Genomic DNA, 19,590 nt, shown 5'->3' with positions numbered 1-19,590 from the left:
CATGGAATGAAAATAAATGTATAAATGATAGTACGTGTTTTACTGAATCTTTTCCCATAAACTTATACATCAATCTGCTCAGCTCCTCTTGTTCTATAACATGCTACCTACAGCTCAGACACCATGTTCAATGTGACAGGTTCCCTTTAATCAATGATAAAATCTTAGGGAACCTCTTTAAGATAATGAATGCTTTCCAGTTAAGGCTCCATTCAGATGTCCGCAAATGGGTCCACATCCGTTCTGCAATATCGGGAACGGATGTGGACCCATTCATTCTTAATGGAGCAGAACGGGATGCGGAGAGCACACTATGTGCTTTCCGCATCTGCATTTCCAGAGCGCGGCCCCGAACATCCGGGCTTCGGCCCCGAACTTCCAGGCCGGGGCGTCGCAAAATAATAGAACATGTCCTATTCTTGTCCTCAATTGCGGACAAGAATAGGCAGTTCTATGGGGGGGTGCCGGCCAGATGTATTGCGGATCCGCAATACACCATGGACGTGTGACTGGACCCTAAGGGTGGTGTCACTTTCAATGACAGAAGTGGGTTGGAATGGAAGGAGACCTATAAAGGAGGGATTTCTACTTCTCCTTCCCGCTGAATCCACTTCTGGCTTTGAGAAAGCTGCATCAAAAACGGACACAAAATGCTGTGTGTGACGTCACCCTTAATAGCATTTCATGTTCCTCTAATAGAGGAGCTTACATGTCATTGATATTAAATAGTCTCAACTCTGAAGTGTAAAGTGATTTGAGGCTGCATGTTTCACTTAATGTCACTGCTGTGTAAACATATCACGAGCTGCACCAGATATACTACGCATTGTATAACCATTACTGCCATCTGATCTGTATCTGCTGTAACTTCAATTGGAGCCTTTCTACAAAGTCCTCAAATGAACTAGTTACATACTAAGTTCCCGTCAGTGTGTCTTTAAAAAAAAAATAACAATAAATAAACCAAGGATTTAAAAAATCTAACAATTTGCCAGTGAATAATAATCAATCTTCTTTACAAATGTCTTTGCATGCACTTCTGGTTCTCTTAAAGGTCCCAACGCATATCAGTTTGTCGGACTGCTAATACATATACGGTATACATGAGGCCAGAACGCACAGATGTTTCTCATGCATGGCTATGTGGATCGTTCCAAACTGAAATTACACTGTTCTTAATAACAAACATCCAGCTGCTGGATCTCATTGTAAGATAAAAGACAGAATAATCCCTTAAATTTGTTTATGTTTTTTTTTTTTAAGAGGATTATTCTGGGGTCCTATCAGCACTCATACTGGGCAAATTTCAATAATCCACTGCAGACGTAGAAACAGAAGTAGGCGTTCCAGCTCTGTAAATCTCTTAGGATCACATTCAAGAAGCTGCAGATCCCACTGAGGCTCATGAAAGACTATCATTAAAGTTGTTGGCAGGGTTCGAGAGGTGGCGGCCATTATCACTAACTAATAAGGCCCCTGGAACAGTTACCGCTCTCTTAAGGCAAATATGTGTTGTTGCCAATGGCTTGTCAAAGTGATTGATGCCTTTGAAAGCAAATTTAGAACACATTATAAAGTTCATTTGTAAATGGTAAATGAAACTTGGAAGAGATTTGACTACGTTTGGCTTTGACACGTTGTCTGATGTCATTGTTGGTTCTGTAATTGTTGTCCCTACTTCTTTGCCCTTTTGCTTGTGCTTCTATAAAAATAGGATAATATTAATGTTGGGTGATAAGCACTTTACTGCCAATGGGGCCTTCTTTTTTAATAGTCTTTATTTAAAGCTTTCTTTTTTTTTCTTCAAAAAAGACATGAAAAACTGACTTACAACACGGTTTCAAGACTAGAGTCCACAGCATCACTGTTGTGTACATCATAACGATACTTTGTTACATACTCTTATTCAACAACATTAGTACATATCAGTTTATGGATTGTGATTCAGCTTCAACTCCAGAAGTGATGCCCCATCCACTCACACACTCACACACACCACAGCGCTGCAGTTCCTTTTCCTTCAACTAGATATTGTAAATGAAATCAAAGCATACCAGAAGTAGTCGTACGTGTTCACATCTGCGTCAACATTTCCTTTATTCTGTTCCGTTAGAGAAACAAAAAAATATCAAAAAAGGGATCGGTAAATGGATTTAATGAGATATAAACAGGACACCTTACCTTTTTTGCTATCCATAATCCATTTACTATAATGTTAAGAAAGCAAAAAGGTCAATTTCATCATGTTATCATTATTTTTGGCTGCAAGATCTTGCTGATAGGAACTTTACCCCAGTGTCGGACTGGGATGCCTAGGGCCCACCAGTAAAATTCATTCTGGGGGCCCACTGTACAGCGACATGCAAATATTACCTGCCCACACAGAGGCAGGCAGCAATAAGACACTTAAGATGATTGATTATGGTGATTCCTGCAAAAACTTCTGCCTCTGTACCTAAAACTCATCTCACCCACCAGATGTGTCTAAGTTGTTAAATAATCTACACAGGTTTTTTTTAATACAAATAGAAGAGAGGCTGAGATGCTGTGCTGGGGACCAAGTTTTTCAGGGGCCCAACAGGGGATTCACCTGTTCCCTTGAGGGCCAGTCCAAGCCTAAGCATAAGGGTCCATTCACACGTCCGTAGAATGGGTCCGGATCTGTTCCACAACGTTGCGGAACAAATCCAGACCCATTTATTCTCCATGGGGCGGGAACAGATGCGGACAGCACACAGTGTTATGGCCGCATCCGCATTTCCAGAGCGTGGCCCCGTTCTTCTGGTCCACGGCTCCCTAAATAAATTGAACATGTCCGCGTACAAGAATAGGCAATTCTATGGGGGTGCCGGCCTGGTGTATCGCGTATCCGTAATACACTACGGACGTGTGAATGGATCCTTAGTGTGAAAAACACTCATTTAAACAAATGTGGATTAACATGTTTTTGTTTTTCTGTTTCTCTGATGGAACACAATAAAGGAAAGTCGATGCAGATGTGAACAAGCCCTAAGCTACGTTTAGGTCTCAGCATCTTAGAAAATAAATATAATGTTATGCACATAAGTTAATGAATTCACTCTTTGCTTTCAGTAGCGCTAAAGATGGTCCTAGAGCCAATGATGCTCTTATGTCTATGGGAAAATTCTTGTTTTGAGAACTAGCTAACAAATTGTGTTTCACTTGAGTTCTATCATTTTCCCATAGGAAAGCGAAAATATAGCATATCCTCACTTCAACCCAGTGAAATGGGCACCTCTCTGAGGGTGTCAGAGAGAAAAATCCAAAGACCTCTAACTATATCCAGCCTTGGAGCTTGCCATTAAACAATAGATCATCACTTCTGTCATCCTGTTGTTTCCTGTGTAGGATGAAGGATACAAAGACTTTGAATATGTCTATAGCCCATTGAAGGTTGCATAGTAGACAAGGAAATGACATTTTCTATATTCTTTGAAGAAAAGATGCCCAACTAGATACTGTTACTCTACTTCTGTTACATATTGTGGGGTTTCGCTGTGGCAGATAGGGTAAGCGGGCGCAGTACAGAGGCAAAATACAAGTTCTTAGGATACTTTCAAACTCGCGTTTGGTGCGGATCCGAAACCGATAATACAACTGCATGCATCCATTCAGAATGGATCTGTTTGTATTATCTTTTACATTGCAAAAACGGATCCGTCTTGAACACCATTGAAAGTCAATGGGGGGCGGATCCGTTTTGCATTGTGTCAATGAAAACGGATTTGTCCCCACTGACTTACATTGTGTGTCAGAACGGATCAGTTTGCCTCCGCATTCTCAGGCGGACACCAAAACGCTGCAAGCAGCGTTTTGGTGTCCGCCTCCAGAGTGGAATGGTGGCGGAACGGAGGCAAACTGATGCATTCTGAGCGGATCCTTTTCCATTCAGAATGCATTAGGGCAAAACTAATCCGTTTTGGACCGCTTGTGAGAGCCCTGAACGGATCTCACAAACGGAAAGCCAAAACGCGAGTGTGAAAGTAGCCTTAGGCATTAACCCTTACATACTTGCACCAGATAACAAGATTAGATTTCAAAGAAATTAGAGTGTTTTGAGCCTTTTCATTACTAATGTCATACAATTATTGAAATGTTTAATAATTTAATGTTGTTTCAGGTATAATTAAATAAATACATAATTTTTTTATTTATTTTTTGTAGTAAAGGGTTTACTTTATCAGATACAGTAGGAAAGTTTAACCACACACACAAACAACAAATGAAACAGACCCCTGCGAAACCAGGTAATTCTGCAAGTATAACATAAATATAAAATTATTTTCCTATGCTACAAATTGCCTGAGTCTGTTCAGTTTCTCTCTGTTCCCCATTTAATATGGAAAAGTTCTAATAAATGAATATTACACCTCCTTAGTTTGACTTTACAATTATGTACTCAATGTAACACACAGGAGACTGCTAAGAGCGGTTAAAGCCTTGCCAATGTATAAATGCTCTCTAGAAGCCTGACCCAGACATGGACAGAATATGTAGAAGAAAGTTCAGGGGATCCGCATATTTTATTGAAAAGCTCAAAAGGTTCCTTTGTGTTCATTACAGACCCCATTTTCACTGACATCTGTTATACCATTTTAACGCTGAGTTAAACATCCATACTGCGGGTCAAGTCATAAAAATATGTGCTCAGACCTATAGCTCCTTAGCACAGATAATACCACTCCCGAGGCAACACTTTCAAAGTCATCACAGGAAATGCATTTAAATGCATTGAAATGGTGTATAGGCTAAATCTAATTTGGCGCGATTTATCAAAACCACTGGAAAGAAAAAGTCGACAGTTGCCCTGAGCAGTCAATCAGATTCCATTTCTCATTTTTCAGAGACCCTTCGGAGAAAGAAAGCTGAAGCCTCATTTTGTTGATAAGGGGTATCATGCATTAACAACAGAAATGCACGAATAAAGATACATTTAAATAAGAAATAAAATATTTTAGGGTACATTCACACTAGCTTTTTTCTTTTCCGGCATAGAGTTCCGTCCTAGGGGCTCAATACCGGACAAAACTGATCAGTTTTATCCCCATGCATTCTGAATGGAGAGCATTCCGTTCCGGATGCATCAGGATGTCTTCAGTTCAGTCATTTTGACTGATCAGGACAAAGATAATACCGTAGCATGCTCCGGTTTTATCTCTGGCCCAAAAAACGGAAGACTTGCCTGAATGCATTTTTTTCCATAGGAATGTATTAGTGACATTTAAAATACCAGAATGCTGGATCCGTCCTTCCGGTCTGTGTGTGAAAATGTGAAAAAAAAAATCAAAACTGATCCGTTTGTCCGTATGACAAACGGATCCGTTCTTGCTATGCATTTGTAAGACGGATCAGGATCCTGATCAGTCTTAAAATGCAATCAGTTGGCATACGTTTTGCCTGGTGGCGGAACTGCCTGCCGGATTCCTCTGTCGCAAGTGTGAAAGTAGCCTTAGTGAAAACTATCAGGTTATATCAACTTTATACTGTTTACTAATTTGTTATAGGGTATCCAAATTAAGACAAGATTATAGGGTTGGCCTGGAGTTCGTTTTTCCACACTCCTTTAATAATAAGGCTGTTAACAGCCTGCATTTGTGGGAGGGGCGTCTGGCTATTTATCCCCCTACCTGCCGCTCAGCCAGGCGCCCGAGCCTCACGCATACCTGCAGTATACTTCTACTTCCGACCCGAGTCCTTGCTTCCGGTATCCCGTGCGCACGCACTATCCCGTGCGCACGCACCGCCGACGTCCGGATTGCCGCTCGCCAGGCTATCAGGTATCAGGGGCACAGCTGGCTCCGCTCTAGCTGTGCCTCACGCCTGGCCTCTGGCCCCTGGTGGTTCGAGTTAGGGGCTGCTCTTCCCCAGCATGATCCGCACGCATGTCAGGGGAAGCGGCATCTGGTTTGAACTGTTCTGCCGGTCACACGCCGACACGATTGGGGAATCATAATTGAGTCTTATTTAGGTTGGCAGTCGCGCTTCACTTGCACCATTCAGGAACTTACCGGTTATCTCATTATTCACTCCAAGGCTGCACAGGGGGTATTGGCAAGTTCTGGTCCTGTGATGCAGGTAGTGCTCCTGTTTTTAGGGGGGCGCTGTTCCTTGCGTTAAGACACCGGTCAAAAAAAAAAAAAAAAAAGAGGATGAAAGCCTGCCTAGCCCTGCCATTTGCATCACAATACCAGAATGTGCGGTTTATGTGTAGTTGGAGATTTCACTTTATGGCTTCACCAGCGGTTTCTGTGTTCTGTCGGATCATCCGGGGTCCCGTGCCTCCTGGATCGGCCAAGTTGTAATGTTCCTGAGAAAGAAATGAGCTATGTTTTTCCAAAAAAAAAACAAAAAAAAAAACAACACTCCGCCTTCATCTCTGCATCAGCATCACATTGCCAGAGTTGGCGCCGTGAAGTTGGTGTTACTTTACTGTTCAATTTAGTAATTTTATTTCACGTTGCTTCCGTCTCCATCACTTGTCTCTGGTGCGCCCGGGTTGTCAGTGTCCCTGGATCGCCCAGGTTGTCAGTGTCCCTGGATCGCCCAGGTTGTCAGTGTCCCTGGATCTCCCAGGTTGTCAGTGTCCCTGGATCGCCCAGGTTGTCAGTGTCCCTGGATCGCCCAGGTTGTCAGTGTCCCTGGATCGCCCAGGTTGTCAGTGTCCCTGGATCGCCCAGGTTGTCAGTGTCCCTGGATCGCCCAGGTTGTCAGTGTCCCTGGATCGCCCAGGTTGTCAGTGTCCCTGGATCGCCCAGGTTGTCAGTGTCTCTGGATCGCCCAGGTTGTCAGGGTCCCTGGATCGCCCAGGTTGTCAGGGTCCCTGGATCGCCCAGGTTGTCAGGGTCCCTGGATCGCCCAGGTTGTCAGGGTCCCTGGATCGCCCAGGTTGTCAGGGTCCCTGGATCGCCCAGGTGGTCAGGGTCCCTGGATCGCCCAGGTGGTCAGCGTTCCTGGATCGCCCAGGTTCTGTCTTCGTTTAAATGTCAGTGTCTCTGGATCGCCCAGGTTGTCAGTGTCCCTGGATCGCCCAGGTTGTCAGTATCCCTGGATCGCCCAGGTTGTCAGTATCCCTGGATCGCCCAGGTTGTCAGTGTCCCTGGATCGCCCAGGTTGTCAGTGTCCCTGGATCGCCCAGGTTGTCAGTGTCCCTGGATCGCCCAGGTTGTCAGTGTCCCTGGATCGCCCAGGTTGTCAGTGTCCCTGGATCGCCCAGGTTGTCAGTGTCCCTGGATCGCCCAGGTTGTCAGTGTCCCTGGATCGCCCAGGTTGTCAGTGTCCCTGGATCGCCCAGGTTGTCAGTGTCCCTGGATCGCCCAGGTTGTCAGTGTCTCTGGATCGCCCGGGTTGTCAGGGTCCCTGGATCGCCCAGGTTGTCAGGGTCCCTGGATCGCCCAGGTTGTCAGGGTCCCTGGATCGCCCAGGTGGTCAGGGTCCCTGGATCGCCCAGGTGGTCAGCGTTCCTGGATCGCCCAGGTTCTGTCTTCATTTAAATGTCAGTGTCTCTGGATCGCCCAGGTTGTCAGTGTCCCTGGATCGCCCAGGTTGTCAGTATCCCTGGATCGCCCAGGTTGTCAGTATCCCTGGATCGCCCAGGTTGTCAGTGTCCCTGGATCGCCCAGGTTGTCAGTGTCCCTGGATCGCCCAGGTTGTCAGTGTCTCTGGATCGCCCAGGTTGTCAGTGTCCCTGGATCGCCCAGGTTGTCAGTGTCCCTGGATCGCCCAGGTTGTCAGTGTCCCTGGATCGCCCGGGTTGTCAGGGTCCCTGGATCGCCCAGGTTGTCAGGGTCCCTGGATCGCCCAGGTTGTCAGGGTCCCTGGATCGCCCAGGTTGTCAGGGTCCCTGGATCGCCCAGGTGGTCAGGGTCCCTGGATCGCCCAGGTGGTCAGCGTTCCTGGATCGCCCAGGTTCTGTCTTCGTTTAAATGTCAGTGTCTCTGGATCGCCCAGGTTGTCAGTGTCCCTGGATCGCCCAGGTTGTCAGTATCCCTGGATCGCCCAGGTTGTCAGTGTCCCTGGATCGCCCAGGTTGTCAGTGTCCCTGGATCGCCCAGGTTGTCAGTGTCCCTGGATCGCCCAGGTTGTCAGTGTCCCTGGATCGCCCAGGTTGTCAGCGTCCCTGGATCGCCCAGGTGGTCAGCGTTCCTGGATCGCCCAGGTTCTGTCTACGTTTTAATGTCAGTGTCTCTGGATCGCCCAGGTTGTCAGGGTCCCTGGATCGCCCAGGTTGTCAGGGTCCCTGGATCGCCCAGGTTGTCAGGGTCCCTGGATCGCCCAGGTTGTCAGGGTCCCTGGATCGCCCAGGTTGTCAGGGTCCCTGGATCGCCCAGGTTGTCAGTGTCCCTGGATCGCCCAGGTTGTCAGTGTCCCTGGATCGCCCAGGTTGTCAGTGTCCCTGGTTCGCCCAGGTTGTCAGTGTCCCTGGATCGCCCAGGTTGTCAGTGTCCCTGGATCGCCCAGGTTGTCAGTGTCCCTGGATCGCCCAGGTTGTCAGTGTCCCTGGATCGCCCAGGTTGTCAGCGTCCCTGGATCGCCCAGGTGGTCAGCGTTCCTGGATCGCCCAGGTTCTGTCTACGTTTTAATGTCAGTGTCTCTGGATCGCCCAGGTGGTCAGTGTCCCTGGATCGCCCAGGTGGTCAGCGTCCCTGGATCGCCCAGGTGGTCAGCGTCCCTGGATCGCCCAGGTGGTCAGCGTCCCTGGATCGCCCAGGTGGTCAGCGTCCCTGGATCGCCCAGGTGGTCAGCGTCCCTGGATCGCCCAGGTGGTCAGCGTCCCTGGATCGCCCAGGTGGTCAGCGTCCCTGGATCGCCCAGGTTCTGTCTTCGTTTAAATGTCAGCGTCCCTGGATCGCCCAGGTGGTCAGCGTTCCCGCTTCGCCCAGGTGGTCAGCGTTCCCGGATCGCTCGGGTTGTCAGCGTTCCCGGATCGCTCGGGTTGTCAGCGTTCCCGGATCGCTCGGGTTGTCAGCGTTCCCGGATCGCTTGGGTTGTCAGCGTTCCCGGATCGCTCGGGTTGTCAGCGTTCCCGGATCACTCGGGTTGTCAGCGTTCCCGGATCGCTCGGGTTGTCAGCGTTCCCGGATCGCTCACGTTGTCAGCGTTCCCGGATCGCCCAGGTGGTCAGCATTCCTGGATCACCCAGGTTCTGTCTTCATTTTCTAAAAGCCACCCTTCGGGGTATTCAAAAGGAGGGGAAGGGGTCCGTGAGCCATAGGCAACCTGTGTCCGGTAAATTGTTCAGGGATCTTTTTTCGTCATTGGATGGTAATCCTTTTTGGGCCCTTCACTAACCTGATTTTGAAAGCGGCCATGTATCTCACCTTTTATGGATTCCTCCGGCCCGGTGAGGTTCTGGCGGGTTCAAATCGCCATAACCATCCTCTGAAGCAGCATCTGTTACGGGGCCAGGGCCATTACACTCCCCTGCTACCTTCCACCAAAAACCATTCAGACGGGGCCCCCTTCCGAGGTAAATTCTATCCCACGTTGAACGATTGGTGCCCGGTTCAGGTGCTGCATCAACTGCTAGGCCTCATCCAAGGTTCATCACCAGATAGCCCGCTCCTGCCACACGCAGGCAAGCTTCTCAGCACCCTCAATTTATATCTTTCATCCGTGCCCTCGCCCAGGGTCTAGGCTATGACCCCAGGGTAAATTCGGGCCACTCATGTCGCTAGGGGCAGACTCCGCTGTTACTCGGCATCAGGTGCCAGCTCATGTCATCCGGTCCATGGGGCGGTGGCGGCCCTCCTGCTTCACTAAGTATATTCCCAATCCTCGAGTAGAGATTTCTCGCGCCTTTCGATCACTGGCTTTGTAGTTTGCAAAAAGTGTTGTACCTAACTGATGTTTTTTGCCCCCTTTTTCACTGGTGTACCCGCGCCGTGGCTCCCGGCACAATTCAGCCACTATGTTCAGGGCAGGTGTCTCTGCGTGCGCCGACGTTGTCTTAGCCCTGACCATAAATAATAAGGCTGTTAACAGCCTGCATTTGTGGGAGGGGCGTCTGGCTATTTATCCCCCCTACCTGCCGCTCAGCCAGGCGCCCGAGCCTCACGCCCCTCCCTCCCGCCCTTTTTCTCTAAACTCCCTTCAGGTATGCCCCCTTTTTCACTGGTGTACCCGCGCCGTGGCTCCCGGCACAATTCAGCCACTATGTTCAGGGCAGGTGTCTCTGCGTGCGCCGACGTTGTCTTAGCCCTGACCATAAACCCCTTTAAGGACTTGGCTCATTTTAGACACTGAGAAATTATTTTTTTCCTTTCAAGTACATAAAATGTTGTATTTATATTAATTTTAAAAAAGATGACATTGTGTCTGGGTTAACAATTAAATGAACAATATAATTAGGATAGGCCATCAGTATTAAAGTCCCAAAAACCTCCTTTAAAAAGGACCTCTAACCTCTACTGACATGTCCGTTTTAGTAACTACTTCCCTATTTAATAACAATCCTGGAGCATCTATTCTTATGATTCTAAGAATGTATAAATTAATTACAAGCAGTTTGCAATGAAGGTCCACATGTGTATTACCAGTTGGAGGTGTGTCCCTGTACAGTCTGACAATGGCAGCACCGATTCAATAGTTTTAGACTGTGCAGGGACCCCCCCCCCCCCCCAACTGATAATACACACATCTAAACCTTCACTGTAAACATTTATCATTTCTAGCAGGAATACTTAAGGAAAGGTACCACATACAGTCCTAAGAATAGATGCTCCAAGATTGTTATTTCAAGGGGAATGCAAATAGTTGCTAAACAGACATGTCATGAGAGGCTACATGTCCTCTTTAAGTAATCTAACAGGAGAAAGCCCAAGTAGGGGATTTCTCTCTATTAGAGAGTTTTCCAGCACAAGGTAGAAGAGACTGGGGACTACAGAAGGGAAAATTAGTTCAGGAATGAAGTTGGGCTAATACATAAGAGCTAGAGCTACATAAGAGCTAGGGAAGACAGCAGCATCCTGTACACACTCGCTTCTCTGCCTTTTGGCTAAGATCAAGTGTAGTATCTGTTCTTATCTGTCCAGTAGAGTTTACTCCCGGGATGTAGAGCAGAGAACCACTGTGTAGTACCTCTCCTTCAGTGCAGCTGCACTGTACTCCATCTATGAGGAGGAGTGGTAAACCAACCCATAAATGTTGAGCGGGACATAGAAACCACGGATCGAAGCCATGAGGCTGGGTTGTGTTGAAAGCCCAAAGTGCATAGTGCCCCAGGAGCTGTGACCCTGGGGTGCCTGAACTCACTGGGATCCTCCCTGGCCCATAGAGTGATGGCACATTTGCACAAGCCTTTTCTTTCTCACATTTTAGCACACACTTCTATTCGCTCGGCTTCGGCCCTGAAAATATGAGGAATTTTTATAATTCCGGTCGAATGTCCGGGCCGTAATGACAAACATTCACTTTATTTATTTTTTGTGTTCACTGTGTGCACTTTTACACGTTTGTTGAAGCTCTTGGCTGATGCTCTGGGTGGCAGCCGAGGTGAAAGCCGGGAGCATAGACGGGCATACCCTCGGCTTAGGCTTGCCATTTGTCCCTGTCCCTTGCAGGAGCCATAGGCCCGGAGGGATAGAGAATGGTTTGTGGGGGGCCGTTCTCTTATGGAGTGGGCCTGCGATAGACCGCAACCTAATGCACGTTCTTGTGTGTCGCGCTGTACAATTTTGTTGCACGGGGTGAAGAAAGCATGTACTTCATAAAAATGGGCTTTCATAAAAATAAAAATAAATCCTGTACACACAAAACCCATATCTATCATATATTACTGGCGAGGACAATGCGACTAGGAGCAGGTTGCAAGTTGAATAACAATGGGTCTGAAAATGAATGAAGAAATGGAGATTGAAAACTGATACTTGGTGAAACTTTTTAAACTCTAAACAGTAACTGTAAAACTAATGTTTCCTTGTTAAAGGTGTCCATAGCATTTACAAGGTACACTAGTTAAAAGGAATCCTAACTGACATTGTGAACACCAATAAAGAGGATCAAACTTCTTTGTTTTGATTTTAAGTACTTGAATGATGGGAATTTGAAAGAATAATCTCCTCCCTACTGCAAATTTGGAATAGAAACTTAGCTCTATAAAATTGAATGTTTCAGTTCCATTTTGGCCCTAATGCATATTATAGATACAATGCCTATTCCAGCTATGTATATTTTTACTGTACCAGTCACTATGGCTTAACTATGCAAATCTAAGATTTAATTAGATATTATGAGATTATTATGCTATTATTAGACTGTTATAATCCAAGCATTTTGTGAAACATCTTGCTCACACAATATATTAAATTATTACTTCATTATAAATACAAGCTCCGATCCCAAACATATTTCAAGCATTTATTTGTTATAATTTGGATGATTATGGCTTACAGCTTATGAAACCCCAAAGTCACAATTTGGAGGTACCCTTTGCTCAGGGGGTATGGATTAATTAGCTGACTAGAGTGTGACATTTTGAGCCTAGAATATTGAACGTTTTCACAAAATTCAAATTTTAAGCTGCATTAATGCAATTCCTTTTAATTTGCATTACTGAAATAATTGGACTTTTGCTGAATATTCTAATTTTTCGAGTTTCACCTGTATAGTATAACATGCTCCTCCATTTGGGGTCAAGAGCCCTTGGTCTGTTTTTTCCCCTCACCCCTTTGTTAATGTTAAAGAGCAAGTAAAGAGGGCCATCCCTATTCAAGTTCCCTAAATCACTGGGGAAAAGCTAAGCTAACGTTAGCATTATTTTTTCTGTTATTTTAATAAAAATATGTGTGCATTTCAGTTGTATTTGTAGCTGCTGTACTCAGAAATTAATTTTATTAGGACCTGTAGTTATTTGTGTGCAAAAGAACTGGAATGTTTTTCATAATAAAAGGATCAATAAGAATTCTTTTGCACTTTTCATACTTAATAATGTATCATTTCTGACTGACAATTTCTGTCCTGTTTTCACAAGGAATATCAGTTTCAAATTATTTCAGCACTGTGTGAAATTATCACATATTTCTGGATAAGTGCTTAAGGCTCATACAAAATGCATGAGAATTATGTGACATCGTAATCACCGGTTCTGTTATTCACACTACAAATATCAAAGTCAAATATCTGCTTCCTTCCTGACGTTCACAGTAGTTGGACACAATAAAAGGAATCCTTTTCTGGCAACCTCAGCGCTCTGTACGTCTACATTTCTGAAAACATTTTGCATATGTAACCTTACGACTTTTACATGGTAAGGCTTAGGCTCTCTTTGCATCTGTTTTGTAGCCTTCGTTTAAAAGCCACAATGATGTGATGGATCCTTCACATGATGGAAACCACTGGGACTCAATGGACCCCTATGACTTATAATGGGGACCGTCAAATTCGCTCATGGTGTCTGTGGGTTTTACTGGAGAAAATAGCACTGTATGTTGCACAGTATTTGTGACAGGACTCCTAAAGCCTCATTTACACATCAGTGTTTCATGGACGTGTGCTGTATGTGTTCTCCACGGACAGCACACGTCCCCATTAGTGTTGATCGAGCACCAAAGTGCTTGGGTGCGCTGGTGCTCGAGTAGAACACTTTGGGATGCTCGGGTGCTTTGTAATAAGTAAATGGGAGAACCCGAGCATTAAACCCGGCACCCCCTGCTCTGAAGAGGGGAGGGTGCCTGGTTCATAGGAAAATGTCAGAAATTGATGGAAACACCACTGAAATGGTTTGGGAACAGCATGGGGAGGATGTCTGGATGCATCGTGGACTCCCAGGTCGCTGCTGGGAACAATGTTGTTCGAGTAGTACGTCACTTTTACAGACTGACGATAATACGCACAAAACCAAAGATAAAATAGATTTTTGAGGAAAAATTGTTAGGAAATATTCTTTCCTGTATATTTACTTGTATATAAAGTGCAAGTGCTGTCAAAAATTACAAGGAAGAGGCACTCCGATATAGGGTTGTTGCGGGTATCGAAATATTAATACCCAATCATTACGACACCAGGGTTTGACATTTATCGATATTAGGCTGCCCTACTGCACAGCCTAGCATCACAGAACATGGAGCGCACTGCTGTCAGTGTGCTCATGTTCCCTCAGCAGCACAGGGGAGAAAAAGTCACTCTCTCCCTCCCCCTGTGACGCCACTGCTGCCAATAAGAAGACAGAGGGGAGGAGGAGGGGCGGGCGCACTGCGCCACCAATGATAGTAGAGGACCTATCATGGGTCCAAACATTGTAAACTAACTATCAGGATATGTACAGCAGCGCCCAGGGTTCTTATTGCACTTATTATTATTCCTGGGCGCCGCTCCGTTCGCCCGCTGTGGCCCCCGGTATATTCTCCAGCTCTGTATGCTAATTGCTAGCATCGGACAATGGGGAGGAGACTGCTCTTTTTCTCAATGGGAGTTCCTTCTCCCTGGCTGTAGCGCTGTCCAATCAAAGCGCAGAGTGTCACTGCGAAAGGGAGAAAAAAAAACAACTCACCATCTCCCTGGCTGAGACGCTCTGTGATTGGACAGCGCTACAGCCAGAGAGAAGGAATGCCCATTGAGAAAAAGGGCAGTCTCCTCCCCATTGCTCCGATGCAAGCAATTAGCATACAGAGCTGGAGAATATACCTATCGGGGACCACAGTGGGCAAACGGAGCGGCACCCAGGAATAATAGTAAGTTCAGTGAGATCCCTGGGCGCCATTCTACATATCCTGATAGTTAGCTTACAATGTTTGGACCCATGAAAGGTCTTCTTTAACCTTTAATACAGGAGGCGGGTGCCGGCAGCAGAATTACATAGCTGCCGGCACCCGCAGGGAGCTGCGATCAGCGGCAGTTAACCTCTCAGGTGCGGCACCTGAGGGGTTAACTGCCACTGATCTGCTGCTGGCACCCGCCTCCTGTATAAAAGGCTAATTATCATTGGTGGCGCAGTGTGCCCGCCCTCACCTCCCCAGTATTAAAAACATTGGTGGCGCAGTGCGCCCCCCCCTCAACCCTCCTAGTATTAAAATCATTGGTGGCAGTGGCCACAGTGGCCCCTCCCCTTTTCATTGGTGGCAGCGGCAGCTTCTGATCGGAGCCCCTGTAGTGTAATCCTGGGGCTCCGATCGGTTACCATGGCAGCCAGGACGCTACTGAAGCCTTGGCTAACATGGTAAGCTCCCTGCTGCTGTGTGTACTATGCACAGGGCAGCAAGGAGAGTGTGAGATCCTATTCACCCTAATAGACCTCTATTAGTTAAAAAAAATATATATATTAAGTATAAATCACCCCCTTTCCCAATTTTACATATAAAATATATATACAATAAATAAATAAACATATTACATATCGCCACATCCCAAAAGTCCAAACTATTAAAATATTTAAAAAATCTCCTATGCGGTGAACGCCGGAACAGAAAAAAATAAATAAATTAAAACTGCGTGATTCGCCATTTTTTTAAATGCGGAATGCACGTGGCTTTTCTTGCGGTTTTTTGGTTTTTTTTTGCGTGGTATCGAATGGTATCGAGTATTGCAATACTTTTTATGGTATCGAAATTGAATCAAAATTTGGGTATCGCAACAACCCTACTCCGATATAACCTGTATATCACATAAAGGAGGGCCTCATTCACATTGTGGTACAATTGTTCAGGTAGTGGGACTTTTACACTCATAAAGCCTATGCACTAAGTGAAAGGGCTGCCAAAAATTACAAGGAACCCGCACTCCAATACACCCTTTATTACATATAAAGGAGGGCATCATACACACCCTTGAAAAATTATGATTGATGGCCTGCTGGTGACCCTCAAGAAGCATAACATAAAGTCAGCCATGTGTGCCAGAGTCCCAACAGACAAGACTTCACTGTCCTCATCAGGAGGATGACTCTCAATTTCCTCATCCTCTTCCTCCTCTTCGGCCCATCCACGCTGAACAGATAGAATAAACCTGCTATGGGTACTACCCTCGGCCAAACAATTGCACGCAATTTAGCGCAGGTTGCGCTAATAATATATATTGTAGCCAGATAAAACAATAGTCCTTAAAAGGACAGAAACACCTTTCAACAGTAAACCCTGCCTGAATAAATATAAATATTCCTGTCCCTACACTATTTGTCCCTTCTGCTGCAGCTCTCCCTGACTAAGACTGAGCCGATGACGCGTTACGGCCAGCAAATCACTTTAATGCCAGTAACCAACATGGCTACGGCATTACAGTGAGTGCCATTACTTCCCCGCACGTTTATTGTCTGCTAGGAGACTCTAGCATCGCGCTCGAGCACACACCGTCTTCGGCCGAACACCACGATATACCGAGCATCACAATTCTCAAATCAAAATGGTGTTCGGCCGAGCATGCTCGCCCAACACTAGTCACCATTCATTTTAATATGTGTATTCAGACATCAGTGTTTTAGCATGGTCCGTGGGTCAGTGTTTTTAGCACGGATGCATGCCCTATTTTGTCTGTGGTCACTGATCCATCATGCCCATTATAGTCTATGAGTCCGTGAAAACTAGGGATGCAACACCAATGCAATCAGTGTTCCATCCGTGTTTCACGGATCATTAAGAAGAAATGCTTGGAAAATTATTTTTCAGCTATTCAGTGTCAGCAAAACATGGATGCAACACGGACAGCAAAAAACGGACACACGGATCCTTCATGGATGCATCACTGACCACCTGCTTGCGGATTTGAGCACGGACTCGGACGTGTGAATGAGGCTTAACAGAGCTGCTCAAATGCTCGTTCCTCGGGTGAAAGCATTGTTGATGAGGACACCAAAATCATCATTTATGGCCAGCAGACTGTGCTATGTAAACAGACATCTGCAGCTTAGAAATAATAAATCTCTATGAGGATACGTTATTGCAGCATCGATTGCTCATGATTGCAGCATGTAAATGCAGTTCTCACTTCTTCTGATGAGCAGGCAATTCTCGGGAACAGGAGTTTACCACCACATGTGGGGTGTTTCTGTAAACTGCAGAATCAGGGTAATAGATATTGAGTTTTGCTTGACTGTTAACCCTTGATGTGTTACAGGAAAAAATTTATTAAAATGGAAAATCTGCCCAAATTTTTTTAAGAATTGCTTCTAAAATTCTAAGCCTTCTAACATCCTAAAAAAAGAAAATTACATTTACAAAATTATGCCAACATAAAGCAGACATATGGGGAATGTTAAGTAATAAATATTTTATGAGGTATCGATTTCTGTTTTGAAAGCAGAGAAATAGAAATTTAGAAAATTTAGACTTTTTCAAAATTTTGGGTAAATTTTTGATTTTTTCATGAATAAATATATATTGACTCAAATATGACTTGACATGAATTACAATGTGTTAAGAAAACAATCTCAGAATGGCTTGGATAAATAAAAGCGTTCCAAAGTTATTACCACATAAAGTGACACATGTCAGAGTTGCAAAAAATGGCCTGGGCAGGAGGGCAAAAACTGGCCCTGGGTAAAAGGGGCTAATAGCCTTATGGCAGGTCACAAATATATGTCAACAAAAGTAGCAAACAAGACATGTCATCAGGGAAGGATGCACACAGGCTAGGTTGAAAGATCTTGATATCTTGAAAATAATAAATGGGCTAGAAGGAAAGTCACAAGTCACCAGACGTGTCTCAATACAACTGAAGGATTGTGGCTTTACTGGACAAATAGCACTGCTGCTGTGCCATGTTTCAGCCAAATGACACAAAATCTGTGACGGACTCCAAAATGATTCTCCTATACAAGTGACAACTGCCTAAATTTTTGTCAAGTGGTCTAAATAATTTTCTTATATGTTCCTGGGAAAGGTAGTTGACAACCATCATCAGAACTATTATTGATTCCACAAGAGTTGTCATTTTTCCCAGGCTAAAGAATGTCAAATAAGTTTAGGTGGGCATTAATACATTACTATATGAGATCCAGGGTTGCCAACGTTCCTAGACAGTCTGTAAAAATAGAAGACTGTAAAAAAGATTTCTCCATCATTTTATTTGGAGTTAGATGAATTTGTGCAGGTTAATGTGAAATATAATTATCATGTCACAGGTCATAGTGCATGAAGCATGTGTGTTAATATCTTTATTTTGCCCTACAGACATATATCACTCCTGATCTCTATCATTCATTATGGTTTTTCAATTAGTCTGAAAAATTGTTGGCTGTCTGAGATTTCTTTATAAGAAAAATGAAAACATTTGGCAGATCTGCCAGTACACACACTAGGAGGCTAAATTAGGCCTACTGACATTTTTTTCCCACAAACTTGGTGCTATTTTCTGTGCCAATGGCATTTTTCTGAAATAAAAAAAAAAGCCATGTTGAAGCAATAGTGGTTTTTTCACCATGCATTTGTTTTAAAAAAAATACTATGAAAAACCAATGTGGTAAGGAGAAAAATGGTTCCATGACTTTTTTCGTGGCGATGAAAAACAAGTGTGGGAGCACATGGCAATATTGCATGCATGGACTTTACAGAGTGCCTGCGGGCACTTATCACACTCATGAGAATGCCATATACCGCCAGATAGTGCCTATGAGGCACTGTGTTTTCTCCTATAAGGCTTACCTCTATGATATGACATATAGCACTGCATGCAACAAGTATTTTTTCCCCTGGATCTGTAACAAAAAAGACTCAGTGTGCCTCTATTTATAAATCAGATTGATTGATAGAGTAGATCGAAAGATAGAATCGATCGATATATAGGATTGAATCTACATTGTTGTCCATAGGTTTGTGTATAACCAGCCATCGATTTGCTCAGTTCTTGATTTACAGTACCAGCAAGGAGAACATTTACATATTTCCACTTTTACACAAATATGGGTTATAAGGTAAGAGCACCAGCAGCCTAAAGAAGGTATGAAGTCTCCATGGCTACACAACAGCAAACAAGGAACTGTAACTTTTCTGTAATTCTATATTTTCTATACTACCAGAATACTATATAATTGTTCCATGTGACTTTGAAATGATCGGATTACATGAAAAAATTGCCCTATTAATTTTACATGCTGTTTAATTCATTTACCGTTAATAATGTTTGCCTAGAACAGTAATGCACTATGCAGACCAAATCTCACCGGGACTTTCACTGCGTGTTTGACACATGTTAATAAGAAATTTCTCAGTATTCGACCGGTGTTTATCTACAACCAGGATATTACTGTCCCAAATCAGTTTTGTCAAAACAGGTTTAAGCCCTTAACACATCTTCTAGGATTCTGTGGACCTGTCTATTCACTGGTGAGCTGATCCAGGAAATATACCAGATGTTCTTAACGTTATTTGTTCCCGTGTCCAATATACTATCCAACAAAAATGAGTTCAGTCCAAACATTCATAGTAGCTGCCCCATTTGCTTCTTAGAACTGCCAGTTTCTCAGCAAGGCAGAAAGATTATTTTAAGAGCAAAACACCAGATTCCACATTTTTGAGGATTTTGTGCCTCAGTATAAGCAGCCCGAACCTGATAATCATTTGCTTTAGTGGTTCAGTTGGTTTTAGCTGATGACCCATCTACACTAGCTAATAGAAATCAGTTGTATTAATTTACAGGCAGCTGCCA

General features: G+C 44.7%; 1 protein-coding gene and 1 pseudogene across 2 annotated transcripts in view; one reads left to right on the top strand and one right to left on the bottom strand.

Annotated features, from left to right (window-relative positions):
- The window catches only part of BMPER (BMP binding endothelial regulator), a 263,513-nt gene that overhangs the window by 73,295 nt on the left and 170,628 nt on the right, over positions 1-19,590 (bottom strand). The window lies entirely within an intron of this gene.
- LOC122939727 lies at positions 10,995-11,102 on the top strand (annotated as a pseudogene).

This window comes from Bufo gargarizans, chromosome 5 (assembly GCF_014858855.1).
Source record: "Bufo gargarizans isolate SCDJY-AF-19 chromosome 5, ASM1485885v1, whole genome shotgun sequence".
NCBI lineage: Eukaryota > Metazoa > Chordata > Amphibia > Anura > Bufonidae > Bufo > Bufo gargarizans.
Note: the sequence above shows the minus strand (reverse complement) of the source record. Positions and strands in the feature narration are given on the sequence as shown.